The sequence below is a fragment of the Desmodus rotundus genome, chromosome 4 (assembly GCF_022682495.2).
Source record: "Desmodus rotundus isolate HL8 chromosome 4, HLdesRot8A.1, whole genome shotgun sequence".
Lineage (NCBI taxonomy): Eukaryota > Metazoa > Chordata > Mammalia > Chiroptera > Phyllostomidae > Desmodus > Desmodus rotundus.
Genome location: NC_071390.1, coordinates 14,409,555 through 14,423,035, shown reverse-complemented (window position 1 = coordinate 14,423,035; position 13,481 = coordinate 14,409,555). Strand labels below are relative to the sequence as shown.

Sequence of the window (13,481 nt, the reverse complement as noted above, 5' to 3'; positions counted from 1 at the left end):
GTGACATGCAGGACTGGTACTCAGAACCCAGATCTGTCCCAGAGAGATACATTTTTGAAATTTCACCATTTGTTAGCACAGATTTGTCCTGACCCCAAGTGTCCCTTGTTTAAAGAACATTACCACTCCAACTGCTATGCGGGATTCACAAAGTGCCAAACACTTGTTCCACCAACTCTGACTTTGAATTACGGGCATCTGAAACCCTTCACAGCGGAGGTGTTTTAGCATTGTTTTCTTCCCACTCCTCCTGTGGTCAGTCAGTGTGAGTCAGGGTCTGACAAGCAAACAGAGCCAATAGGACCCAGATACAGATAGAGATGTACAGTAGTCCCCCCCTTATTAATGGGGGGCATGTCCCGAGACCCTCAGTGGATGCCTTAAACCACAGAAAGCAAAACTGCAGATAAGGGGGTGCTGCTGTAGATCCAGGTATAGACACACACGGGGAGATGTATTTGAGGAATTGGCTCACGTGGTTATGAAGGCCAACAAGTGCCACCACCTGCCATCTGCAAGGTGGAGATGCAGGGAAGGTGGTATAATTCCATCCGGGTCCGAACACCTGAGAATCAGGAAGCCAAGGCGCAAGTCCTGGTTTCAGTCTGAAAGCTCAGAAGCAGAAGTGCAGATCTGGGGGCAGGAGAAGATGGGTGTCTAGTTCAAGGAGAGAGAGAGAGACAGAGAGAGAGAGAGAGAGAGAGAGAGAGAGAGAGAGAGAGAGAGAGAGAGAGAGAGATGAATTTGCCTTTCCTCTGCCTTTTTTGGTGCCCAACCACACTGGGGAGAGCTAGTGAACTTCTTTACTGGGCCTACTTATTCAAATGCTAATCTCTTCTGGCCACACCCTTACAAGCACACCCAGAAATAAAGTTTTACCGACTGTCTGGGCATCTCTTAGCACAGTCCAGCTAACACAGAAAATTAACCATCATCATCAGTTGCTAGCGTCCATAGGGCTGGAGCAGGAAGCAGTGGTCACAAGGCACTGCGATACCAGGGTTTGTCATCAGCTAGGGAAAAAAGGGGGACGCACATGTGAAAGTCTTGGCTAGAGTATGATCCATGGGTTCCAAAAGTCACTGGAGAGCCAGGTAAGCAAGCTCCAGGGAAGGAGATGGACAACACCAGGGATGAGCAGAGAAAAGCTCTGAGTCAGGTGTTCAGAGGGTGGTGGGGAAATCAATAAAAACCAGCTCATGAAGCCCTGGCCGGGTAGCTCAGTTGGTTAGGGCATCATCCCAATACGCCAAGGTTGTGGGTTTGATACCCAATCAGGGCACATACAAGAATCAACCAATGAATGCATAAGTAAGTGGAACAGCAAATCAATGTCTGTCTGTCTCTCTCTCTCTCTCTCTCTCTCCCCCTCTCCCTCTCTTTCCCCCTCTCTCTTTCCTCCTCTCCCTTTCTCTCCCCCACCCCATCCTTCCTCTCTCTCTCTCAAAATCAATCAATAAATAAAAAAACTAAAAAGAAACCAGCCCATGAATTAGCTAGAATATGGGTCATAAATAGGTGTTGCTGGGAAGGGTGGCAGGTCCATGCCTCCCAAGCTCTCCCAGGAGGAAAATGCTTAACTGGGGAAACTTTAATAGAACCTCAAAGTGACATGAAATTGCTACATAAATTGTGAAATGTAGCTCATAGTTCTACTTGTTTTGCAACAGTGTAAAAAGCACAATCTTCCACCCCTTTCAAAATAGAAAAGAAAATCACAGAAAAGCTGGGAGGAAAACGAAGGGCTTTGTTTGTGTACTGGAAAGGAACTTTCACTGGCTGCGCCTGCCCAGCAGTCGCATTTTCTTTCAATTCTCCCTCTCCCTCACTCGCTCTGTCTGTCCCCTCCACCACCCTCCATTCTTCTTCATTCCTTTTGTCATGGGGTTGAACATTTCTGGAAGATTCTGAAAGTGTTAGGCAGGAATCGTAAAAGACAATAGAGAAATAGCTGTGTGGTAGAACAAAGGGAGAAATCAAGATTGAAAAGAGTGGCAAGAACGTGGTGCCGGGCGGCTGTCAGTGCTAATCTTGTCACATGGCTGATAGTGAGGCAGGAGTCTGCTTCCCCTGTCTCCCCACCCCCACCCCCTAAAGAAATTCGTTATTGGTTCACCTTGAGAATGTGGGTGCCCAGGGGAGAGAAGGTGAGTGTACTTAGCTGTACAGGGGAGGAGACGAGACAGGTGTTCATAGGACTCAGTGCACAGCTCATTTTATTTTTCAGTTACAAAATCATGAGCCCCCAGTTAAGAGTCTCAAATCTTTGTTTCCCTGGCTGCATTGTTTAAGGCGAGCCACTCCCTCAGTTTACTGAGAATAATCCCTTTTACCTTCATTATAACTTTGAAAAAAATTGAATAAGATAACATACATAAATCCATGTTATTGTAATTGTTATTACATTTAACATGAATTTGCAGTAGTTTGCAATGAGACAATTGCATACATGATAGGACTGCAGAAATATGGGTAAGAAAATGTAACAGAGCCATTCGGTGGAATACAGGTACTAAGAAGGGCAGCTGTATATGGTGAAAATCTGAGGCTAAAGAGAATTCTCATCGGCACCGAGGGTTGAATTTCCCGGCCGATGAGACACAAAGAGAAATTAGCCTATAAAAAATGCTCAGAGTTTCATCAGGAGTTATCCCATTTTTACCAGGAGTTACTGCTAATAATTCAACTCTGTGCTGCTAGCCTAGGGTACACTCGGGAAATACTTGGTGACTTGAACAAATATAACTCAGACAGGACCCTTGCCTTCAGCCTGGTGCTGAGGTCTTCATTGTGAGACTCCTTACGTAAGGGGCCAAGTACATCACACGTGGCCAGTTTCCAAAAGCTACTTTACTGAAGAAACAGAAATTGTCCTCTTAGGACCGTTTCTTTGTGTGGCTTCCATTGCTCGGTCCTTCAAAGATCATTTCTGGGGCATGCTGGTTGCAGACACTGTGCTGGTTCCCTGCAGAAGGAAAGGACGTCTGTAAGGACCCAGCGTTTCAATGTCTAGAGTCTATCCCCCAAAAATATCCCCTTGTGGACACAGATAGGCACATAAAAAGTTTATGTTGGTATTGTTTGTACAGCAGGAAAGATGAACATGATGCAGAAGCCATTCCACGGGGCTGTGGGTAAGTAAGCCACAGTGCCTCCCTGCAGTGGAATTCCGTGTGGCTATTACCATGCACAAGCAGAGCTGTGTGGCTCGTCGAGGAAGCCTGCTCCTGTTGTGTGTGGCTTCGTGGTAAAACCAAGCTCCCCAACAGCATGGAGGCAATGATTTTGTCTTTCAGGACAATTATTACATTAACAATTTATATATATTTTTATACAGAAATTATGGACAAAATATGTGCCATACTGGCTGTGGTTAGCTGTGACAGAGGGCTTCTGGGGAAGTTTCACTGCCTGCACTTTGTCTTTCTATGAGATTTGAGTTTTACCTTGCCTTGTATTATGTGTGTTATCAGAAAAAAGCAATAAAAATGCTAAGCACTGTGTGGGAGCTGTGGATAACACGGTGCATAAGTTATTGTCCCCACCCTTGTAAAGGTCAAAGTCTAGTAGGGGAGAAAGCACTAAAGGAATTAAATGGCCATGTGAGCCCTGCAATGACAGAACTGGGTCCAGGGGCGTAGGTGCCGGGCAGGTGTCTGGGCTGGGGCAGGGGTGGTTGGAAGGGTGTTGTAGAGAGGGTGGTCCCTTTGGAATGTGGTCTGGAAGGATACACAGAGTGCTCATGACCAGGCAACTATGACAAGTGCCAAGGGAAGAGTCAAAGTTCACCAGTATGTTGGTAACTCAAGAAGTAGCTTAGTGTTTGGGACATTCTGAGTCATGAAATGCCCCTGGAGGCCAGATGGTGCAGGGGACACTTTAAAGATGGATGGTCTAAGAGAAGCACAGAGGGTCAACTCAAGTTTTCTACAGACCAGGCACATGGTTCTGCTTGTTCCCCCGCTTGAAAGAACTTGGCATTAAATCAGAGCTTCGTTGATGATCTAAGGACAAATTCCAGACGATCCTAATTAAATCCAAGCTTCCTGTACAACATCGTTCTTAAATTTTGACTTTATGGTCCAGAGAGGCAAGACATAAGTGTCATCCGAGTAAATTTATCTAGAGATGAAATCACCAAGATACTCTGATTGATAGCAGGGTGAAGGACAGAGCCTCAAGTTTTCTGCTGACAAAAAGAACTTTATATTTTCTCAATGTCCTCACGTGGTGTTTACCCCAGGAAGGGCTCCAGTGGACACATCAATGACCTCTGGTCCTTACAGCTGGCCTCTTTGGTGCTGCATTTCCCCGAGAGGCTTCTCATTAGACCTGGGCATCTGACTTGATCAGGATGAAATGAGGCCAATGTGAGCAGACTCTCTCCACCTGTGCTCCTGTGCTAACGAGGTAGAGAGGCAAAGGGACAGAGCAATGGGCAAACGATGGGAAGGATGGAATGACTGTGGATTTCTTTAGGAAATCAGGTAACAAAAACTATGGGCTGGATGTGTCCAGCCCTGAGGGAAGCTGCAGGGAACTTGAACGCCCAAAAGACTCTTCTCTGTATCATTTCCTTGCCTCTCTTTGCTCAGAGACCAGAAAATTAAACCAGGCAGATAATCTCTACCTATGTTATCATCAAATTCATGATTGTGAAAGTCTCCTGAGTCTGCCAGGACAGGCTTATCTTTATCTGACACTTTTCAGGTCTGGCTGCACAGGCAGCGGAGACCTGTCCCTGACACACAGCCTGGTAGGTCAGCTGTCCGGCAGCCACAACCAGGACCGGCTGTGGTGGCTGCTACATGCACTACACCAATAGGGAGGATCACAGCCACAGACTTGTCTGTGCTTGGATTATAGGCCATCAGGGCTGGACCTTTACAAAAGACTTTTCTTTCATCCTGTGCAAGAAACTTCACTTTTATTTTATTGTTCTTCCTCTTCTTTACTTGACATTTTAGCTAGTTTCTTTCCTGACCCTTCCATCATTTCTGCTGTTCTCATACCTCTGGGTCTTCTCTTCCTTCCTCCTGGGGTCCCCAGCCTTGTCCCGATACCCTGATCCATCCTTGAGGACTGGGCCTCTCGTTGGCTCCCATTTTCCCCTTGCCACTTACTCTCATCCTAGTCCTTAGTGTAAAGTCCTGTGTGTTCACACGCATTGACTGGCACATAGCAGGCTTTTTTCTTTATCATCTTCTTTTCTTTTTTTTTTGAAGGAACTAGGGAGGGAAGGTTGTTAACCATTTAATTTCATAAATAAAATAATAGGGGTCAGAAGGATCACACAACCTGTTCAGTACCCACTGCCACCTAGCACAGACTTGTCAGAGGAGAGAACTCTTCACACTGCAAGATTCTCACACTTGAGAAAGTCACAGACATGTGACTGCACGAGATTTTGAATATTCTCTAGAATCTACCTGGGGCATGACCAAGTACTCATCTGTTTGCTTGTTCCTTCATTCACTCATTTATCCAGTATCGATCTATGTCTGCCAGTCACTGTTCTAGATACTAGTAATATCTCTTGTGAACAAAGCAGAAGAAAAATCCTGTCTTCATGGAACTCGCACTGTAGTGGGGGCAAGTGATTAATGGATGAAGAAATCTGCGAGGCGGGGGGTGGTAAGCATCATGAAGAGAAACACGGCAGCATTAGGATGGGGGGTGGTGGGAACTGCTTTTGCTGAAATGATCAGGGAAACTTTCAATGAGAACATTTGAACAGAGGCCTGGACGAGGTGAGGGGTCAGCCATTCATACATCTCGGGGAGAAGGTATTCCAGGTAGAAGGAAGAGCAGTGAAACATCCCTTGGTGGGAAGAACCCTGATAGAAACGACCGCTAATATGTTTGTTGGTGATAAGACACCAGGATACTTTCATTTTGTATTTTATCTTTTGCATCATAGCTCTCAGAAGATAAACCAAATACCGTTACAGGTCCACCTCATTATATATGGTGGGAATATTCCTGGAAATGTGAGCCTACAATCTGTGTGAATTTAATTCTTCAAATGGAATTCCATTTTAGAGGCACACAATGGGCTTGTCATTTTAAGGGACCACATGGCTGATCGTTTTGTTAGAGCCTTAGAGGATCCCTCAGGTGTTTCTCGCTTTAAATTACTACGCCTTTATGTCTCCATGGAGGCTGAGCTTTCATGTACTATCATGAAGGTGGAGATAACACAGCACTGAGTACATGCAAATGGCCGCCAGCAGTTCCACAGGCAGGTGCGATTTTATTGGAAGAGATAGAATTTTTTTCCTTGAAATACTGGCCTTATTATGCAAAGATTACCTTTTTTGGGGGGGAGGGGGCATAAGGAAAATAGAAACTAGAAACCAGAAGACTGGGAAAAACAAGAGTATAAAGTATCTCTTCCCTAAATCTCTAGTTAAAAGAGGAAGCCAACATTTTTTTTTCTCTTAAGGGAAGTAACTTTTTGCCTTTTGAACTTGAGTTTGTGTGGGCTGTGTTGTGATAAGAGCACGTAAGGATGATCCGGTTCCAAATCTTCTTCTGGTTTCCCAATATCATCTTGGTTATCAGAAACAAGTGAACAAATTAAATGAGTTATAAAATAAATCATGCCATGTGTGTATGTGTATGGGGGTTGACATGTGAATATTTTACATGTTCCCATGTAAAGGTCCAGTTCTCGCATGATGAGTACATTTAAGAGGGCAGTGATAGCATTGGGCAGTATGGCTTCTAGTGGAGATAATTTTTTTCTATCCTCACCCAAGCACCCAAGGATATGTTTGTTGAATTGAGAGAGAGAGAGAGAGAGAGAGAGTGAGAGAGAGAGAGAGAGAGAGGGAGAGAGAAAAGAGAGAGAGAAACATCAATGTGGGAGAGAAACATTGATAAGTTGCCTCCTGTACCTGCTCCAACCGGGTATGGAAGCTGCAACCTTTGGGTATATGGGACAAGGCTCCAACCAACTGAGCCACCTGGCCAGGGTTGGAGATACTTTTGATGATAGACTGTTTGCTTGGGTGCCCAGCTAGTATATGGCATGACAACCTCATATTCCTTTTATATGATTCAAAATGCTCTATTAGCTACCAAGGCAAAAAGAGAGGAAAATCAGAGAGCAATTACGTGTTATTCAAGAACAGAGTAACTTTCTGGTTTGAACAAGGAACCAGTCCTCATAAAAGCCTGTTTAGAAGGTTCACCCTCCAGCTATTCAGGGATCTTCCCAGGCCACCGTCTCCACCCTGGCTCACTGGGGCCTCTGGGGCTCTATTTGCAGCCCTCTTTGCTCACTCGTGAATGGGAGGTAAGGCTGTTTTCTTCTGGCCTCCTCTTTTCACCATGGGTGAGTCCGCAGGTTGCCTATGCTGCGTGGTTTCCCAGCTCTTTACAAAAGGGAGCCGTTTTGTATGATTTTGTTGTGGCTTCTAAACCTTGGAAAGTTTAGGCAGTTCCCCACGTAGGCACCGAAAGTGAACAGGGGATTATGTTGCTGAGGGTAACTTGCACCAGCAGAACCATGTGTTTGGCCCCTGTGAAGTACTGTCACCCATGAGATCATCCGAAAGGTGTCATCGGCATCCCCACCCTCAGTCTGATAAGGGAACAAATGAAGGTCGGAGTGAAATTGCCTGTGGGTGAAATTCTCAGTCTCTTTCTCCTTCTTAAACACCTTCCAAGCTCTCTCTTTCCCTGGAGCTGACGTAGCTGTTACCTGACCGAATTCATCTGTTGCTCTTTGAATCCACATTTTGCATGGAATTTATCCAAGTTTGTGAGACCTGCAACTAGATGTCACGTTTTTTAGAAAGGCCACGGGCTCGTTCATCCAATGAATAGATACCCTGCAGCTGTGGCTCAAACACTGGTCCAGTGTCGGGTGTGTGGAGCTACCATGGTCATGGCTTGTTACCAGCCTAGTGTCCACTTACCCCTGGCAACTTCACAGACAGATGTTGTACCTCCAACAGTGTTAACACTGGCAGGAGCCTGGGAGGTTTGGTCCAGTGGGCCTGCAATGAATGTTGATGGTGAAGGTGAAATAAACGTTAAGGATCCTGACTGCACTTTTACCCATTTCTTCTTATGTCCCCAGGTCAAGGTCCAGGTCTCTCTCTCTACCCGCTCCCCCCCGCCCCCCTCACCATGGTTTGGAAGAAGAGAGCACCCTCGTGTTTTCAATTCTAACACAGAGCTTTGTATACGAGGCTTATGTTAAAAGCAAATTAAACAGAATACAACTAAGGTTTCAAAAATATTTTTTTTCTCAATAGTTTGTTGTTGAAATAAATATTTTGTGAGAGATTAAAGGCAAAATAATTGAGTGGACCTCATTGCGTGTACTTGACCTAGTCTTAGAAGAATGCATGTTAGCCAAACTTTTGTAGCTTAAGTTCTTTTTTTTTTAACATTTAAAAAAATTTTTGTTCAATTACAGTTGTCTGCATTTTCTCCCCACCCCTCCACCCCACCTCAGCCAAACACAAATACCATATGATCTCACCTTTAACTGGAACATAATCAACAGAAGAAAAAAGCAAACAAAATACAACTAGAGACATTGAAGTTAAGAGCAATCTAACAATAGCCAGAGGGGAGTGGGGAGAGGACAGTGGGGAGAAGGGTTTTTAGGAACTACTATAAAGGACACATGGACAAAACCAAGGGGGAGGGTGGAGGCGGGGGAGGGAGGTTCTATTTTAAGTTCACTCTGAAGAGTTGTTATTTAAAGAAACCCTGTACAAAGAATAATCAGAACCCTGCAGAAGTTAGAGTTGGTGGGGGCAGCAGATTTTTTTTTTTAAAGAAGGGTGGGAACAAGACTTACAATAAAACATCACGGTTTTATCCCCAGACTGGTGGGACCTGGGAAACATGATTATATTCTTAGGAAACTTTGGGAATAGTGAGAGAAGAGAAAATGGATAAAAAATTTTGTAGAGAATGGACAATGGCATCATTTTTCTCTACTGAGGGAAATGATCCCACCCTCCCCACCGCCCCTGCCCCAGGGATTCAGGGAAGTGGCCTTGGTTCATTCTGAATGGGCTCCAAGGAGACAGGGGGCATGTCCCGCCGTGACTCTGTCCAGTCACTGGACATCATTTCCCAGGAGCCCAAGAATGCAACGTCACAGAGAAAAGGGGGATTTCCATGCCTGCAAGGAAAAGTTCCTCAGAATGTTTTTGGGATATTTTGTTTAGAAAAGTAGTAAGATCATTTGTTCAAATGTCTGGATTGGCCACAGAAATCCTATACTTTGTATTTACTGGGGCATTTTGTGGGTTGTTATCTTAAGAAGAAACACAGAAAACTTTGGTTCCAAACCCAATATGCTACAAGGAAATGGAAATTCCACTGCTCCTTTCTGACATGAAAGGTCATCTTGTTGTTTATCTACAAAGCCAGGGGAAATTGGCTGTTGAGTATTTTGCATTTGGAAACACTGGCCCAAATTCAAAGAAGTTTGATGCTCGCTCCCCTCCCTGCCCTGTTTTTATTTAAAGATGTTGCGCTTCGTGAATCATTGGGTGAAGGCTTGAAATACAGCTCCTTCTGTTCCAGAAGATAAAAGCCTTAGTCCACAAGGAGAAACCCAGAGTCAAGGACGCCCTAGAACTAAGACTGTGGACACTGAGAATAGAGCTGCTGGGTGTTCCTGGTCTCTGGGCTGCAGAATACACTGGACTCTCTTGTACTTGATGAAATCACTAAAAACCTTTGGAAAGATGGTGATCTCAGACCCACCCTGAAGTCTTGGCAAAGCCTCAGAACAGTTACCCTCCAAGCAGGGCAGCGACATATGGGTACGGCCCAGCACAAAATGAAAGATGTGGGGCCTCTGGTTCAAAAAGCTATTACACTATAAACCTTTTCCTTTAAAAATACTTTACTGTGTATCAAACATAATGGTGTGATTGTGATACCAGGAGTAACAGTTATATATGGTAAAAAAGTATGTCACAATTGTATATACTACCATAAAAAAATAATACCTTACCAATACCTCGACTGACTATAGGATTTTTTTTGTCTGTCTTTTCTGCAAATTCATTTGCCAGGTTATCAAAATTTATACTTTTAGTCATTTCACTTTCAATCACTGTAACTGCGAGCGGCATCAGTTGCTGTTTGAAAGTAAGATTGCAAATAATTTTTGATAATGTTTAATTTTGAGAAGGATCTTTCTGCTAATGCAATCTTTATTGGAGTTGTTTAAGTATACCAAATTGGCTGTAATAGCATTAGGGTAAATTTCTAAGAAATTATTTTGAAATATAGACTTCAGGATGTCTAAAGCTGATGATTCTTATCTGACAATTTCTCTAAACAGATTTAACTCTTTACACAAATCAGTTTTGTGCAGATTTGAATTTAACTTTAAATGTGAATTTATAAAATGGCATTTTTAATGTTTTATCTGACATTTTCTGTAACTCGTAGATATTCTGCATCTGAAGTGTCTTCCTGATTTGCATATAATATAAAATGCTTGTTTAGGTAGTATATTATGTTTCTTTATACAGGGAAACATTAATATAACAAATGCCTTTTTTGCTAGTAATTAGTTCACTTAAAATTTCCTATGAAAATTCTTCTGTTGAAAGTGACAGTTTACATTCCAGTTTTATTTTTAAGCTTGTGAATATGTGCTTTGCAATGTCGCAGTGGTTATTAAAACTGGAGATTCTAAAGTGAAGAATCCTAATCATTCCTGGATATGCTTCATGGTAGTGTTCACATGTAAATGTTTATTTTGCAATAATTTATTGACAAAGTTTATTGCCTGAACACTGGCAGTCCCTGTCCCAGCACTAAGGAAAGAGAATTCTTCCTATTTAAGTAGATGTAACAAGGATGGGCCTCCGGGACAAATGGGCAAGCTGGCCTCCCACCGCCGTGGCCAATGCTGCTACCCACCTGGGCTCCGGTGCAAGCCTTAGCTGCCCCTCGGGGCCCGTGGCATCCCGGACTGCCCTGGCCTGCCATCCCCAAGGCTGCCTGTGCTCTCGCTGCCTGGTGCATCCTGTCTGCTCACACTTCACGCGGGTACAATGCTCACCCACGTTTTTGGCCCAAACTTTCAGGAAAAAAGCTTTCGTTTTAATTCTTTAATTCAATTATTTATTTATTGATATTTAGATACTGGTTTTTTGTATGATAAAGGAATTTTAGCCTTTATTTTTGAACATACAGATATCGTTACTGCTTTCTAGAGTTATGCTTTTAATGCATAAGCATCAATAAAAGAATTAAAAACATTTACATGGATACAGAATTAGTACTACCCATGTACAATGTGCACCCTTATCTTCTCCTCAAAAATGTGGGCAAAAACGTGTGTATTATAAATGGCAAAATACAGCATGAAACTCACATTCAAAGATAAGATTATTAAGACTTTCAGAGAGCAACCACAGAGCGTTAAACCAAGTGCCAGCTCCTCTGGGAGGCTGTCCCTCTGCGAGCAGGCAAGCCACACACACAGGAAGCAGCCCTGGCTTGCACACAGAATACGGCTAAGGAAAAGAATGCGTTTCCTTGTCACGGGCAGACTCGCTCCACTTCTGGTGGCCAACCTTCATTGCCAGAAAGTTCACCCTCATGTCTAACCCTGGTCAAGAGGAGGCCGTTTTTTAATTCTTTCTTTAAAACTTGTTACTATTCACTTTTATCAAAGCCCCTCATTAGTTTGCCTAATGAGTACAGGTTCTCCTGAGCACAGACCTGCTCCTATTCTCGTATCTGTGGGCACTGATTCCTTATATTCATGGCTTTACTTATGGACCACGAGATTTCAAAATTAGAAAGGGCTCCTCCATAGTTCCCCTAATCCAAGGATCACCAATCCGGCTTGTTATCAGAACTTCTGCAGGCTTATAAACGTGTTATGTTATTCCCTGTTCCTATCCCTAGAGATTTGGTGCTGGACATCCGAGGTGGGGCCCAGGCATCTGCATTTTAACAAGGGTTCGCTAGGGATTCTGATGAGCAGCCTAGTTTGGGAATGTCTGGTGATTTTCCTGATTAGGAATTTGTTCAAGCCTCCCCTGTTTTATTTTCTTCTCTGTCCCTGAGTCTACGGCTCATCTCACGGGTCCTGTAATTTATCTGGCTTTATCTGATTCAGCCACTGAGTGCTGTCACTTGTATTCTCCCCTCTTGGGTCACACACTTGTCCAATGGAAGAAGCCACTCTTTCTGGACACCGCTTTTCCGTTCAGTCCTTTCTGTAGCTCTATGAAGTGACTTTCAACCAGCGCAACAAGGAAGAGGCTGGGTGGCCAGGTCCTTGCTAAGCTAGCACTGTCAAATGGAGCTGGGTGTGTGTGTGTGTGTGTGTGTGCGAGTGAGTATGTGCATGTGTGAGTATGTGCACTCATCTGTACATGTGTGAGTGTATTCGTGAGCAGCCAGGAGTGATAATGGTGGGGGAGGTGTATCAGGGTGAACTCTAAAGGCGAGGGTGTTTCAGATGGGAAATACCACACCTGACAAAGGATTTGATCAACACCTACAATTCATGAATAGTTCAGAAAAGTCAGTATGCATTAGCTCACCTAATTCAGGAATATACCTTTTGAGGCATAAAATAGGTAGCTTTAATTATTGTACCATTTAACCTAGCCCCTGTTTGGCTACAATAATAAACGACTCCAAAATCTTAATGGTTGTAACAACTAACATCACATGTCCATTGCATATCTTCTATGAACCTGGTCCCATGTCTCCTTTTTCTGAAACTCAGGCTTGGGGGAAGCAGAGGGAAGGATAACTTCGGAGCGTCTTGCATAGCAATATCATGTTCTGGCCTGGAAATGCCACATCCTTTATGCTTAAAGCTCATTGGCTAGAACTGGTCACGTGAGTCATAGAAAAGAGGCAATCAAGTCATATAAACACGAGAACTGTAAAGCACTCTACAGATTCCATTTCTCTTTCCAGGTATTTTAAAAAAGGTACAGCCTTATCCAGTTGCTAGTAAACATACAACCTAAGGAGTGAGAGAGTCCAGAAATAGGCCCTTTTAGAAGGACCAGATACATCCATAAATAATAGATTCCCACCGCTGAAGGCTGAGAGGTGCTTCTCAGCTGGAAGAGCCTCTTTGGGAGGATCTGGCTGAGATGAAAATGGTTCATATTGTTCTTTCTCGTTGTAACAGAGACCCGAGTGATAAACTGGCCTCTCTTCCTGCTTTATTTCCTAAGCATTTTCTAACTCCTTTTTTCCCCTTCCACCTCCACGTAGATCTTGGTGGTGAGGCTGGAGTTGGGGGGTATGATTAGAGGTCTTAGAGCCTAGAGGTGGCTGAATGGGAGTTACTTTTCTTGTTCTTCTATAATTTTATGTTGTCCAGTACTCTAATCATCATCCCCAACAGAAGACTGCTGATGAGGGGTCTCTTCCCATCCAGGGTGAGTTGAGTGAGGCAGGAATTCTGTGGAACAGTCTAGTTCTCCTCTGGTATCATTATTTCATGGTTC

At 43.8% G+C, this 13,481-nt stretch overlaps 1 long non-coding RNA gene across 1 annotated transcript; it reads right to left on the bottom strand.

Annotated features, from left to right (window-relative positions):
• Positions 1–2,641: 2,641 nt before the first annotated feature.
• On the bottom strand, positions 2,642–8,584 carry LOC128780728 (uncharacterized). The gene is made up of 3 exons (XR_008426739.1): positions 8,498–8,584; positions 7,926–8,006; positions 2,642–2,965 (listed from the first exon to the last, which is right to left on the bottom strand). It is a non-coding gene; the product is annotated as an uncharacterized lncRNA (long non-coding RNA).
• Between the last annotated feature and the right edge of the window lie 4,897 nt (positions 8,585–13,481).